At 45.9% G+C, this 12753-nt stretch overlaps 1 protein-coding gene across 3 annotated transcripts in view; it reads right to left on the minus strand.

The window, feature by feature from the left end:
* The window catches only part of TLCD4 (TLC domain containing 4), a 62482-nt gene extending 50597 nt beyond the window's left edge, over nt 1–11885 (minus strand). Inside the window, exons 1-2 of one of the 3 annotated variants that reach the window (XM_060139539.1) lie at nt 11829–11885; nt 11374–11431 (exon numbers count right to left, since the gene is read on the minus strand). The gene's annotated coding sequence lies outside the window, so the exon portion shown is untranslated. Of the gene's footprint in view, nt 1–9935; nt 10027–10399; nt 10633–11373; nt 11432–11828 lie in introns of those variants that run through there. The other 2 variants (XM_060139538.1, XM_060139540.1) reach the window with 2 other exon arrangements.
* Between the last annotated feature and the right edge of the window lie 868 nt (nt 11886–12753).

Genomic DNA, 12753 nt, shown 5'->3' on the forward strand with positions numbered 1-12753 from the left:
CATGTGTTCATATCCCAAAGCTTCCCCCAACCCCTCCTGCATCACACAATATTTTCTCAGTATATGTTCTGCTTATTCCTACCAGTCAAGAAGATTCTGTAAGTCTCCTTTCTATAGTTTGTTTTCTGGGCAGGGGGTGGGGGGATAAGGTTTCTTGACATATATTTTTCACATAGCCCAGAGTCCCCACCAAGAGGTTCTGACAAAACAAGGGTGAGGGGTTATCCCATCTCCTTAAACCCTCCCTGAGAATTCCTGCTCTTTCAAGAAATAATGTTTTGCCTTAATTGCCTACCACACTTTATCAATTCTCCCTCCTATTATAGGTATTTTTAATTAGAATCTTAACAAAACTTTTATTCTTATTCTCCTAGCTTACATTTACTGATACGTTTTACATGTTCTAGCTATTAACTTAAAAATAAATCAAATGAAATCTAATATAGTTAATCTGTCATGGCAACTTTTTTGTTGTTCTTATTTTAAATTTTTTATTTCATTTTACACTGACTCCTGGCTTGGAATTTGTTTTTATAATGCCTAACAAGAAGTGTGGCTGTAATGAAAAACTCCCTTCTTTCCCAACTCCCAACCCACTGAAGAATTCTCCCCTTAGGAAATTCAAGAGTTCATTTTCAGACTTCCCTGGTGGAGCAGTGGTTAAGAATCCGCCTGCCAATGCAGGGGACACGGGTTCAATCCCTGGTCCGGAAAGGTCCCACATGTCACCGAGCAACTAAGCCTGTGTGCCACAACTACTGAGCCTGCTCTCTAGAGCCCGCGTGCCACAATTACTGAAGCCCGTGCACCACAACTACTGAGCCCTGGAGCCCGTGCTCCGCAACAAGAGAAGCCACCACAATGAGAAGCCCGCGCACCACGACGAACAGTAGCCCCCACTCTCTGCAACTAGAGAAAGCCCGCACGCAGCAACAAAGACCCAAGGCAGGCAAAAAACAGAGGAAAAAACCCTGCATTTTCTAGGGTCTTAAGGCTCAAAGCACAGACGGCACATTTTATTTACTTGGTAAATGTTGCTTCTTAGCATCTTACTCCACTCAAAACTTTCATAAAGAAGTCTTTGTTTTTTAAACCTATGAGCTCCAACCACAGCCACTAGATTTGGAATAAACCAGAATGCCTTAAGCCAGAAGACAATGGTAATTAGAAGGTCACACTAATATAGTATCTGACACAAATAAAAAGTAAGGTGCTGCAAGTTTATGTAATTTCAGAGCCCATCTTTAAGGAACTCAACATTTCAAATACAACACACTCCCTGAGCCTCAGACGGGGTCCGTGTGAGTGAGGGGCTCTGAAGCTGAAGTAGGGACCGGGCGACACCACATCACCTGGGGGACTCCGGAAGAGGCAAGAGGTTCTGCATTCAACCTCTACCAGCTTCTGATGTACTTATTTCCATATTTCTGCTCTTCCTTTCCTGGAGGGATCACAGAAGGAGCCATTCGGCTGGGGACATCCCTTGGCTTTCTGCCAACACTATGAAATCAAGGAAAAGCTGGACAGAGCAAGATTTTTGCAACTATGTGTTTTTTTTTATTATAAACTTAAAATAACACAATTTATAATAGGGCAACTATGTTTTGTTCTTTTTTTTTTTTTTTTTTTAAGGAATCACTGGGACACCTGCCAAGCAACCTAGGAAGTCGGGACCTAAGGAGACAGGGAGGTCTTCACCTCCAAATTGTCGATCTGATTACCCCTGAGAAAGTCCTCAGGTTGCAAGGAAGTGACTGAGGCAGGGCTGTGCCCACCTGCCCCCTATTTCTCTCTTTTGCTCGCTCCCCATAGGAAACAGGAGACGGCATTAAATGGGTTAGAGGGGCTGAAGAACAACTGAGCAAATTTCTCCCACCTGCTGAGTTCTTAAGCCAAATTCCATTTGGCTAGAGACAGCAAGCTAGAATCCAGTCCTAGTCCCAGTATTCATCAAGTGGTCTTTTGCTCAAGAGGAATATGACCTCTTGACCTGCAAGTTCTACAAAATGGAGATAAGAACGCCAATGGGGCAAGACGGTTATGTGGCTTAAATGAGACAAGTTAAATACACCTAGCACAGTGCCTGGCACATCCAGCCACTTGTGGTAGATCATTTAATGACCGTACATTCCTTTGCGATGTGACACTGCCATCCTACCATCCACAGCAAAAGACCTTGCAGCATCTGCCTTTCACCCTCTTAGAGCATTGCCCTGAAACTGCCGTGTAAAGAAGCCTGTCTAGCCTACTGTAGGATGAGAGGCCGCATGGAGAACTGAAGCTGCCCAGCTGACAGGCAACACTCAATACCAACTGCCAGCCATGGTGGCAAGCCATCCTGGACCTTCCAGCCCCGCTGACCCCCCAGCTGAATGCAGACACATGAGCGAGTGAGCCTATCACCAGCAGAGTAACTGCCCAGCCACCCACAGAATCATGAGAAATTGTCTTAAGCCACTAGGTTGCTGGGGTGGTTTGTCGTTCGGCAATAGATCCAAACACCACTCCATAAAGGATATCGTTTATTATTACCACCCGTTCCTAACACATTTCCTAACGGGGAAACGTTACACCTGACTCTCCAATGGCACCAAGTCACACAGGGATAGGCTATTCTGTATCTTAAGCAATATGATCATTTCCGCCTCCTATTAACCTTTGGCCTAGGGGCCCTGAAGCTTGTCTACACCTATGATCCAAATGGGAAATTTGGTGGCTTAAATGAGAAGACAGCCAAGGAGTTACTAAATTGTCTAAGTGGACTTTTATCCTGTTACCTAAGAGCAACTTAAAACCCTACCCAGGGTACTTTGAGAGTGGTTTCTCTTCTGACCTCCTCCCATAAGACTGCTGTTGCCTCACACTGATTCCAACTGCACTATTTTCCAATAAACATGGTACTTATCTGACCCTGTATCTGGTTTGACACTATCAGGTAGCCAAAAAATCTAAATGCAGTGACGTGTTTCTTTGAACCATTTCACAGGCCAGAGACGTGATGATGCACAAAACACATCTGATGTGGCTTCAGGTGACCTCAAGTTTAACATTTATTACAAACGTCATGTTTAAGTACAGGGTTAAGTCCTGTCAAATACCTAAGCTTGGCCCATAGACTTGGTAATAAAGAACTGTTCTGGGGCAATGTTTCTGAGGCCAGACTTAAGTGAATGGGGTTATAGAAGCTCAGATCCAGGTGGCTCAGGAAAGTTGAACTTTCCCCAGCTTTACAAAACAGGGTCAAGCGGCCCCAGCTTGTAGACCCCCTAATCCCAGAACTACTCATTCTATAACCTATTAACAATTTTAAGCCTGGTGAGGCTCTCAAGGCTTCTTGGAATGATGGCTCTGACCTTTCTAACTTGTGGAGCTGACCAATGTGAAGATTACCATCCTTCCTACATGGATCAAGTGCAGAGTTTTGCTCTTTTTCATTTTAAAGGAAAACTTTTTTTTTTTTTTTGCAGTACGCGGGCCTCTCACTGTTGTGGCCTCTCCCGTTGCAGAGCACAGGCTCTGGACGCTCAGGCTCAGCGGCCATGGCTCACGGGCCCAGCCGCTCTGCAGCATGTGGGATCTTCCCGGACCGGGGCACGAAACCGTGTCCCCTGCAATGGCAGGCGGACTCTCAACCACTGCGCCACCAGGGAAGCCCAAAGGAAAACCTTTCGTTCAATCTTTGCTATGGTTCGAATACATTAATGCCATCAAAAACAACTTCACTTCTTGCTTTTTAAGTTGCAAGCCTAGTATTCTTGGGCAAATGGGTTCTACTCACAGAAATTCCACTAAAATTATATATTCTCTACTACCTTGTAGAAAAAAATTATCCAGGAACAATATCAGATTGCTGTTTTCATTGGTCATGCATCCTCTTAAAGCTATTTCTGGATTAAACCCATGAACTTACACCTCATCCTAATGACCCTTCACTGCTCAGTGCCAAGGCATGACACCCCTGGCCAGAACTGAGGAACATGATATGAAATGCATCATAAAGCAAGGTCACTAGGTTTGACTGTACTACAATACCAGGAATGTGGTTGAGAAGGCCGGCCACTGCAAAGGCAGCATTTTCTGGATGCAAATCCAAAGGAGACATTTGTTTCACCTCCTAGAATCAGGACTAGATGGGCTTCTCCAATGTGGTTTCTCTTCTGGACACCTTGAAGCTTGTTCTGGATTGTTTGCCTCTTTTCCTTGGCTGCTGGGAAGCTGATAGCCAGAACTTCCAGGAAGAAGAGAACAGTACTTCAAAGTACACGCGCCCTTATACCTCCATCGTATTTTCCTTTGACTTATTTTTCTTTTTCATCCTAAGTTTATTTTATCTTGTCATATGTATGCATCTTTGCAAGCCTTCCCTAATCTTTTTTGGAACAAGGTGGGGTATAAATAAAAGTAAAGATATTATAGTCAGTGTGTATGCCTAATCCCCCTACTCTAGAGCGAGAGCTCTGGTAAGCAAGGGCTGTGCATGGCCCCACTTTAAAATCCCTACAGTGTCCAGTGCTGTGCTTTTACTGCTAAAAAAATATTGGGGGGAATTAAATGGCAGAATATGTACTTTTTGATAGCACTATGTTACCTGAACTATGAAATACACAGTATACTAATGATTTTATCTTTTATCCTCAAAACAAGTTCACATGAGTGTGAAAGGATGCACGTACAAGAGTATTAACTATAGCATTAGTTATCAGAAGCAACTTTAAGGTGCAGTGCTAGGGGAAATGCTTAAATATATTGGTACAGGCACACTATCCCAAGTTACACAGACACTGAAATGAATAAGAGGATACAGAAGAAATGTCCATCACATACTACCACGTAGGAAAAAAGTAGGCTGCGAAACGATAAATTTGTCATAAATACATAGCTTGGCATGCTCTGGCATTTGTACAGAAAGAAGGTCTGAAGAGCTATACCCCCCAAACTGCTAACTGGTTGAGATTGGGGGTGAAGCCACGAGAGGTGGGAGCTGGGGGAAGGGGAAGAAGTGAACTTTCATTCTCTTGAACACTGACTGTCTGTAATGTTTCTTATAATATGCAAGTGTCACTTTTGTAATTTAAAAATAAAAAACACTGAAGGAAACATTTAGAGACTTGAGGCTATAATGCATTCTCAAATCCTCAAAATGCCTAATGTCTTAAGGGTTTGTTCCGAGAGACTCAACTGGGATACTCCAAACATGCTGCCTTTGCTCCAAGCAGCCAGGCCTCCCCTTCCCGCAACTTGGCCTTCCTCCCTATCGACTTTATCTTGTCCTGGATTTCTGCACAAAGCATGTAAGAAATTGATGTGTTCAGTAACACTCATACACGTTGTTAAAATATGAAAAGGCAAAGAATCTTTCTCCGTCGGAACATAGCTATAGAATTTATAAGCCCTTAAAACAGCATATAACAAATTATAAAGCATTTAAATTCATAATTGGCTCAATATTTTTACATGTATTAGAGCAAAACATGTTAATTGAGAAAGACTAGTTTGGGGAATTATATCCCTAAAATGAAACACTTTGTAAAGGGCGGTTTTTCATTTGTTCTAAATTTTTTTATCAAATGAAAATTCCTCCTTCCTCCTCTTCCACTAAATAAACACGTGCCAAACAAAGAGAAGTTTTCTGTGCCTTCAAAATGTACTTTTTAAAGGTTTTTTTAAAGCCTATTTGAAGAAAGCTAATTAAATTAACTTGACCAAGATAGTTTCTCCATGTCCCCAAAATTTTAAAGTTAAATCAAAACCGATGTATAAATCTACCAATGTATCAGTTATTTCTAAAGCGGCCATATCACAGTGGACACCAACACAGCCCAGGCCGGGATCCAACGTGGGCTCCAAGCCTGGGTTCCATGGGAACAGTCAGGTGGAGACTATACGTCTGGAGCTCAGAGATGATGTCAGAGAAACCAGGATTGAAAGCATCAGATAGACAGCAGACAGCGGAGGAGCAGCGAAGTCAGACACTGGAAATATATCAACTAAGAAAATCAGACAAGGCAGGGATGGGTCAAAGGAAGGATCCAACTAGGTCAGAATGTGGATGATAAAAGCAAGCAGTAACCAAGCAACCCGGGTGATCTCTGATACCTGTGTACGTTTTCCTCCCGGCTTTGTTGTATTTGTCCACTGGTGAGGGTGTTAGGTATTGGAGTCAGATGTTAATTATTATAAAAAGGAAATCAAAGGCCTACAGATAGACTCTGACCTTGATAAACATCCAGGGCACAGCTAGTGGAATTAGCTCAAGGATCCTGGATGCTGTCTCACCTATTTCTCCAAGAAGCTTTTTTGGCAATCCCAAAGACTATGAATGATGATTCCAGTTTGACTGTAGATCTTGAAATAGATGTCTAAAGAAGTCTTGATAAACCCTTTTATAAAATGTAATGAGAATACTTTTCCAATTCACTGTGAGGCAAGCAGCCAACTTCCTAAGGAGTTTGATCAGCAAATGGGGTTTTGAAACAACACATCCATCCGCTTCTTCTGCAAGAACTTCTCAAAGCTGGAAGGGGAGACGTGTGCTGCCTACCCACCCACTCTGCACTGTGACGCCCTTTGCTCCCTACCCAGCTGATCAAAGTGGCCTAAATCTACCAGCCAATTAGTTCTGGATCCATTTGTCTTCTTATTTAACCTACAGAGAAAAATCTACTGCTCTAAAGATACTACTTTCAAATCCAAGCTTACTCCTTCCACGCCTCCTTTTCCCTCAAAACCAACTGTTTTGCTTTGAAGTGGACAGAACTGGTAGGAAGTTCTATTTTTGCACCTGCCCATCCAGCTGCCTTTCACTAACGTGAGTCCTTCACCCTCCAGACACCAGATGAGCTCCCACACTTCCCCCTGTCCCCACCGACAGGGGTCCAGGGATCTCCCAACCACTCTAAGTGCCCCCCACTTCCTCCAGCGTCTCCAACCCCAAGACCCAGGCTGCTCCACTGCAACCTGTTTTACCATCCAGCAGACAAATGGTTTCCAAAGAGTGGACTGTGACCCATTAATAGTTGATGAGTTTCTCAGAACACAGAACAGAAACAGAAATAGAGTAGAAATAGAAATGAAAATAGAAACAATGCACAGTAAGGGTACATATTGTTTCATGAAACCTGTTTCAGATACACATACACTTACTTGTGCCCTGAGTCAATGTGAAAATTGTACTGTGCTGTCATCCAGAAATGCCTGAAACAAGTCTTTCTCCATCTAGTCAGACCTCCCCCTTGCTACTGGGCCTGCTGCTCAGAGACTCCTTTCCCCATGCCGGCTCCAGCTGTCTTCTTCATCGGCTGTTTGCACAAACCTTGGCCTTTTAGAGTGACTCACAAGCCCCTTCTCATGTAGCCACAGGACTGCCCTCTCCTTGAACAGACCAATGTTCTGAGCAAACACACACACACACACACACACACACACACACACACACACACACACACACACACACACACACACACACACACACACACACACACACACACACACACACACACACACACACACACACACACACCCTTTGCTATCCTTAGCCCTCTTTTCAGGATCTGCTCACAAGCACCTCCAACTGTCTCACTATGAATAACAAACCCAGAGCAGCAGGACTCCATTTCTTTGCTACCTTTCATCTCCAATGAGAAAAAACATCACCAAAGTCACTCTTGAAACACCTTAGATTTTCTTACAAAATTAACTTCACTTTCCTGATGTAATGCGTTCCCTGATGTAATACATCCAGTGCCTGATACCAACGCCAGGGGAAAGGAGCTCATCCGTAAAGCATGTCTGCCATCCTTGAGAACAGATGGCTACTCCACCGCCATGTTGCTCTCTCTTCTTCCTCTTACAAGGCAAATGGAAGGAGAGAAGGCACAACGAGGTGATTGTAGGAGCATGGGGGCATCCTTTCCTCTCTCAAGGACAAGGGCGAAAGCTGCCCAGCACAGCTCCACCCCCAGTCCTGCCCTCCCGCGTCCAATCGCCCACAATTCTCACCCAGACAATTCATGCATTATCTTCCTCTACAGAAAAACTCGTTTTCTGTATCTTCCTGTAGACCGTTCAGTTTACTTTTCTCAGTCAAACTGAGTATCCCACTTTTTAATCTTCCAAGAGATAACAAAGCTAAATGAGTCCTTAATCTGCAGGATGTGGGACATTAGTTCGACAAGAAGGGAGTGGGGAGACAATGAGGTCTGAAGGTCTCTTATGAAGCAAACTGCTCAGTTTCCTCTCTTACACGGAAGGCCAGCTTTGAGGGAGGAACATAAAAGTGGGGCATCGGTTAGAGCACCAAGGGAGAGAGTGAACAGGTCTGAGAACTGCAGGACAGCTGTGCTAGGCTCTGAAGGGCGAGAAACACTCTCAAAGGGAAAGGGAAAAAGGGCAAGTCACATCTAGGGCACATTCTAGAATTCTCCTCACAGCCCCACCACTCCCTCTCTGCGACCCCGCCCTTTCCCCATTTCCTAGTCAGGAATCCAGGGCTCCTTTAGCACCTCTCTGGTCACCTGGTTATTGGGAGGACAGGCCCTCCAGCCCCACCCAAGTCGCTTCTTCCTCCTTCCCCACTCCTAGCTGGGAAAGTTCTTAACCAATCTAGCACTGAGTTAAATTTCTGATGGCTCCCTGCTCCAGAGGCCTCTCTTTACCTTGCTAATCAAATGAATCTCTCTCCGATGGAGAGTTCAGAAAAATGAAGGAAAAGGTAGGCCAACTCTTGCATCCATACCCTAGGGTCTATGTAGAAGGCTTCCTTCTTTGGAATTTACTATAAAGTTTCAGCCCCTTGACCACTGCCATTCCTAGGCACCTCGAAGTATACAGCTTGAGTCGCAAAAAGCCATTCTTCTTTCCAACAAGGTAAAGAAGGATTAGAGTGAAAGGAACAGGAACAGAAAGCTAATAGTGTAAAAAAGCATGACTGACTGAGCAGCTGGGTGTGAGGCATCCACCCTAGATAGGTAAAACTCACGCAAGATCACACAGTAAGGATTCAAACTCTGGAGGGAGGTAATGTGACAAAAGGGAGCTGCAGGGGTAGGGAAAAAAAGGCATCCTGAAAATACATTATCCTCAGGATCACCTAATGGCAGAGGAAGGAGGATGGCAAATAAACTAAAATCCATGGTTCCTCAAGCCAATCTTTCAAATTTTCTAGTGTTGCAGGAGTCCACTTTTCTAACTTAGTTTCACCCATACAATTTAAGGACAAGATAAACAAGGGAAAAATTCTCTACTTCACATATAGCACACTTAAAAGGGGACTGGCATTAATTCTACCATATTACCTTAACTGGCTACACAAAGATGAAACTGCATTCCAAACTATACCCTGTGCTCACACAGCAGTATCTCACTTAAAATACACAATCTAAGATCCATTTTTCTCAACTCCGTTTATGAATGGCTAAAGATTTTACTAAAGTGACAGTTTTTTTTCCTACTACACATCAACTCCTAACATCCACACAGACTCTTCCAACTTGTCCCCAAATTGGAATCAGATTCATTTAAACATTATCAAATATCACTCTTTAAGAATAATTTTATAATTTCATATAAAAATGTGCACCACATTCACACTCAGATGTGTACAACTAAGAAAATACTGGCCAGCAACAGTGAACCTTTAATGAACTTAGACAACTCAAAGCGCTTTCACGGAGGGCGACAGGAAAATGCTAGCATTATGGATCCCATTTCATGGCTGGGTAAACCGAGGTACTTAGTTCAATAAACTTGCTCGGGTATACAGTGGTAGAGATGGAAGCAGAAACCAATTTCTCCCTCTGACTCTGCGCCCAGTCCCTCTCCCGCTAGACTCTTCAGCACTCGGTAGCTAAAAATGGGACCCACTTGAGAACTGCAAGCGTAAATAAAAGCTTCTTGTTTTATTTAGTAGTGGGGAGGTGTAAGAGGGGGAGACTTACCCACTTGATGCACCTGATCCTGTACCGGCCTCTAACAAGAAAGCTTTCCCTGGATGCCCAAAGCACCCATCCCTTTGAGCTGAGACCCGGGAGGCACCCCCAGGCAGCCCCATCAGCCCGAATCACACAGCCCGGGAAACGCGAGTGGAACGCTGGGCGTCTGGGCAGCGCTGGGGCCGCGGGCCTCGGGGACACCATCTGCGCCCAGAGCTGCGCCGGAGCCCGCCGGGCTAGGAGGATGCTGAGCCGGCAGCACACACCTGCTGGAGCCCTCCGCGGAGCCCCGGGCCGCCTCCCGCGCCGGGGACGCCCACCCAGCCTCCAGGCGCCGGAGCCCTCGGCCGCGCTAGGCCGGGGGCGGGAAGCCGCGGCGCCCCTGCCAGCGGGCTGCGCTCGGCGGCGCAGAAGAGCCACGGGGCAAAGCGAGCCCGCCCTCCTCCCGAGCCCTCTCCAAACGGCGTCACCTGTGCCGGGTCCCGGGGCGACTCGCGCGCGGGCAGTGGTGCGCCGGGCCGGGAGAGGGCGGCGAGTGGTTACAGTCGCCTGGTCATCCGGCCCGGCCCGAGGGCTGGCGCCGGCCAGAGCCGCCCCGCGAGATGCTCTTTGGGAGCCAGGGGAGCCAGGGGAGCCAGGGGAGCCGCGGGCTCCGAGCCGCAAGGAGGAACAGCCGCGGAGGATACTGCTACCGCCGCGGCCGCCGCGCCCGCCTGGACTGCGGGCTCGGGTTACCGCAGAGCGGCTCCTTAAAGGGGCCGCGGCGCTCGGGCTCAGGCTCCCGCTCCGGCTCCAGGAGGCTCCGACCCCAGGCCAAAGTGGGCGGGGCCCGGGGCCCCGAGGCCGGCAGTAGGGCAGACCTTCGGGTGCTGGAACTTGGGTCCCGGAAAGGGCTCAAAACCGGGAACACCCGAGGCGGGCTGCGGTGGGATCCTGGAAGAGCACACCTCGCCAGGGACAGAGCGTAAGGTTCCTCGGCTTTCCAAAGCAAGTAACAAGACTAGCAAGTGGGACAATGGTCTGAGTCCGCTTCCGCTGCGGTCAGTACCTGGGCTAGCCACGTAACCAAAATTCTTTTCAGATTATGAATTTACATTTTTCCTTAGATGCCCAAATTCTGGTTAATGAAGCGCATGGTTTGATTATCAGAAAGGAGGTGAAAGGGCAATTGCTGATTTTTCCTGCTACGTCTCTTTTAGCCAAAGTCCCTCGCAGTTTTTGGTTTGGGGCTGCAGATGCGTTCCAAACTGGGTAGGGGGCGTGTGTGGAAGAGGCAAGTTCTTTTGGAGCAGCCTCCTCCGGAATCCCTGAAAAACACCACCTACACGCGGAGCCCCTCTGCTGTCAGGGTGGGGAAGTAGGATTTGGAAATTTTTGGGTGCTGGCTGAGAATTCCAAGTTGCCCAGTGCATAAAGTTTGCCGTTAAATAGTAGCTCTTCTGACCTGTTAAATACGGCCTCAAAAACTTCCGGGTGTCCTGGATCAAAAAGATAGAATTGTTCTGAATAAAACAAAATAATGAAGAAATATATTTAGGCTGTTATAATTTGCAAAAAAAAGAAATCACAAATACTTTTTTTAGAAAGAACCTCACTGAGGTTCAGTTTCTTCATTTCTATAATGGGGATAATAATTCACACACATCTCTGAAGTGTCTTGGCAAATGGACTTCAGACTGACTTAGAAAAGACAAAACCTATTCCAAGCTACAGTGACAGAAAACTGCCCTGTAGTCAAGCAGGGAGGAAGATCTTGCAGGCCCCCAAGTGCATGTTCCCCTTTTTCTCCCCAAGATTCTCAGAACATACCAGGGTACAAATAACCTTTGACAACAACCTGTCCCATCACAGTCGCTTCACAGTGTGCATAGTCCTTGACAACTTTGGTTTGCCCCATACCTGTCTATGCACTCACACAGGTATTTCGTAACTATCCACGGACAGGATGGTTGTAGGTGCACATCAGTGGGATCAGCCCTGCAAGTACAGATTACACACATTATCTCAGGAATCTGCATCAAGACTACCTCTTCCCAGGGCTTCCCTGGTGGCAAGGTGGTTAGGAATCCACCTGCCAATGCAGGGGACACTGGTTCGATCCCTGGTTCTCTTATTTTCTTCCCATAATATATATGTCTTACTTTTGTCTGTATTTTTATTTTTAATGAAAGTAATACAGTTAAGTGAAAATTCAAGTGGTTCTTAAAGGCTTTTAACAAAAAATATCCAGGAGTCCCATCAGTCCCCTGACCAACTTCTCCCCCACCTAGCTTCACCCCAGTTCCCCACAACCCTGCTAGGTGTTCTTCATTTCCTAAATGATAAACTTATACCAATGTTTCTTGATTTTCAGGTTTAGACATTACTTATTGACTTCTTGTCATGGTATTTGAGTATTTAGCTCTTTTATACACACCACCACCCACTTTGCCCTCACCCTTCCTTCTGACATAGCCACATCCCAACTCTCGTTCAAGTCAGCAGTTAGGGTTGTACCATCTTGACAATACAAATATAGGGTGTTGCTGAATCAAGTAAGTTACCATAATAACGCTTTTCTTGAAAATCTCCTGTTCTTTCTGGAGTTAAAAATTGCTTTATTTTTTCACTTTAAAAAAAATGTACCTAACCTGAATTTTATCCAGATGCTTCAATGTAACTATCAAATGCACATCAATAATATCTTCTAGGGCTTCCCTGGTGGCGCAGTGGTTGGGAGTCCGCCTGCCAATGCAGGGGACATGGGTTCAAGCCCTGGTCTGGGAAGATCCCACGTGCTGCAGAGCAGCTAAGCCCGTGCGCCACAACTGCTGAGCCTGTGCTC

The sequence above is a fragment of the Lagenorhynchus albirostris genome, chromosome 2 (assembly GCF_949774975.1).
Source record: "Lagenorhynchus albirostris chromosome 2, mLagAlb1.1, whole genome shotgun sequence".
Taxonomy (NCBI): domain Eukaryota; kingdom Metazoa; phylum Chordata; class Mammalia; order Artiodactyla; family Delphinidae; genus Lagenorhynchus; species Lagenorhynchus albirostris.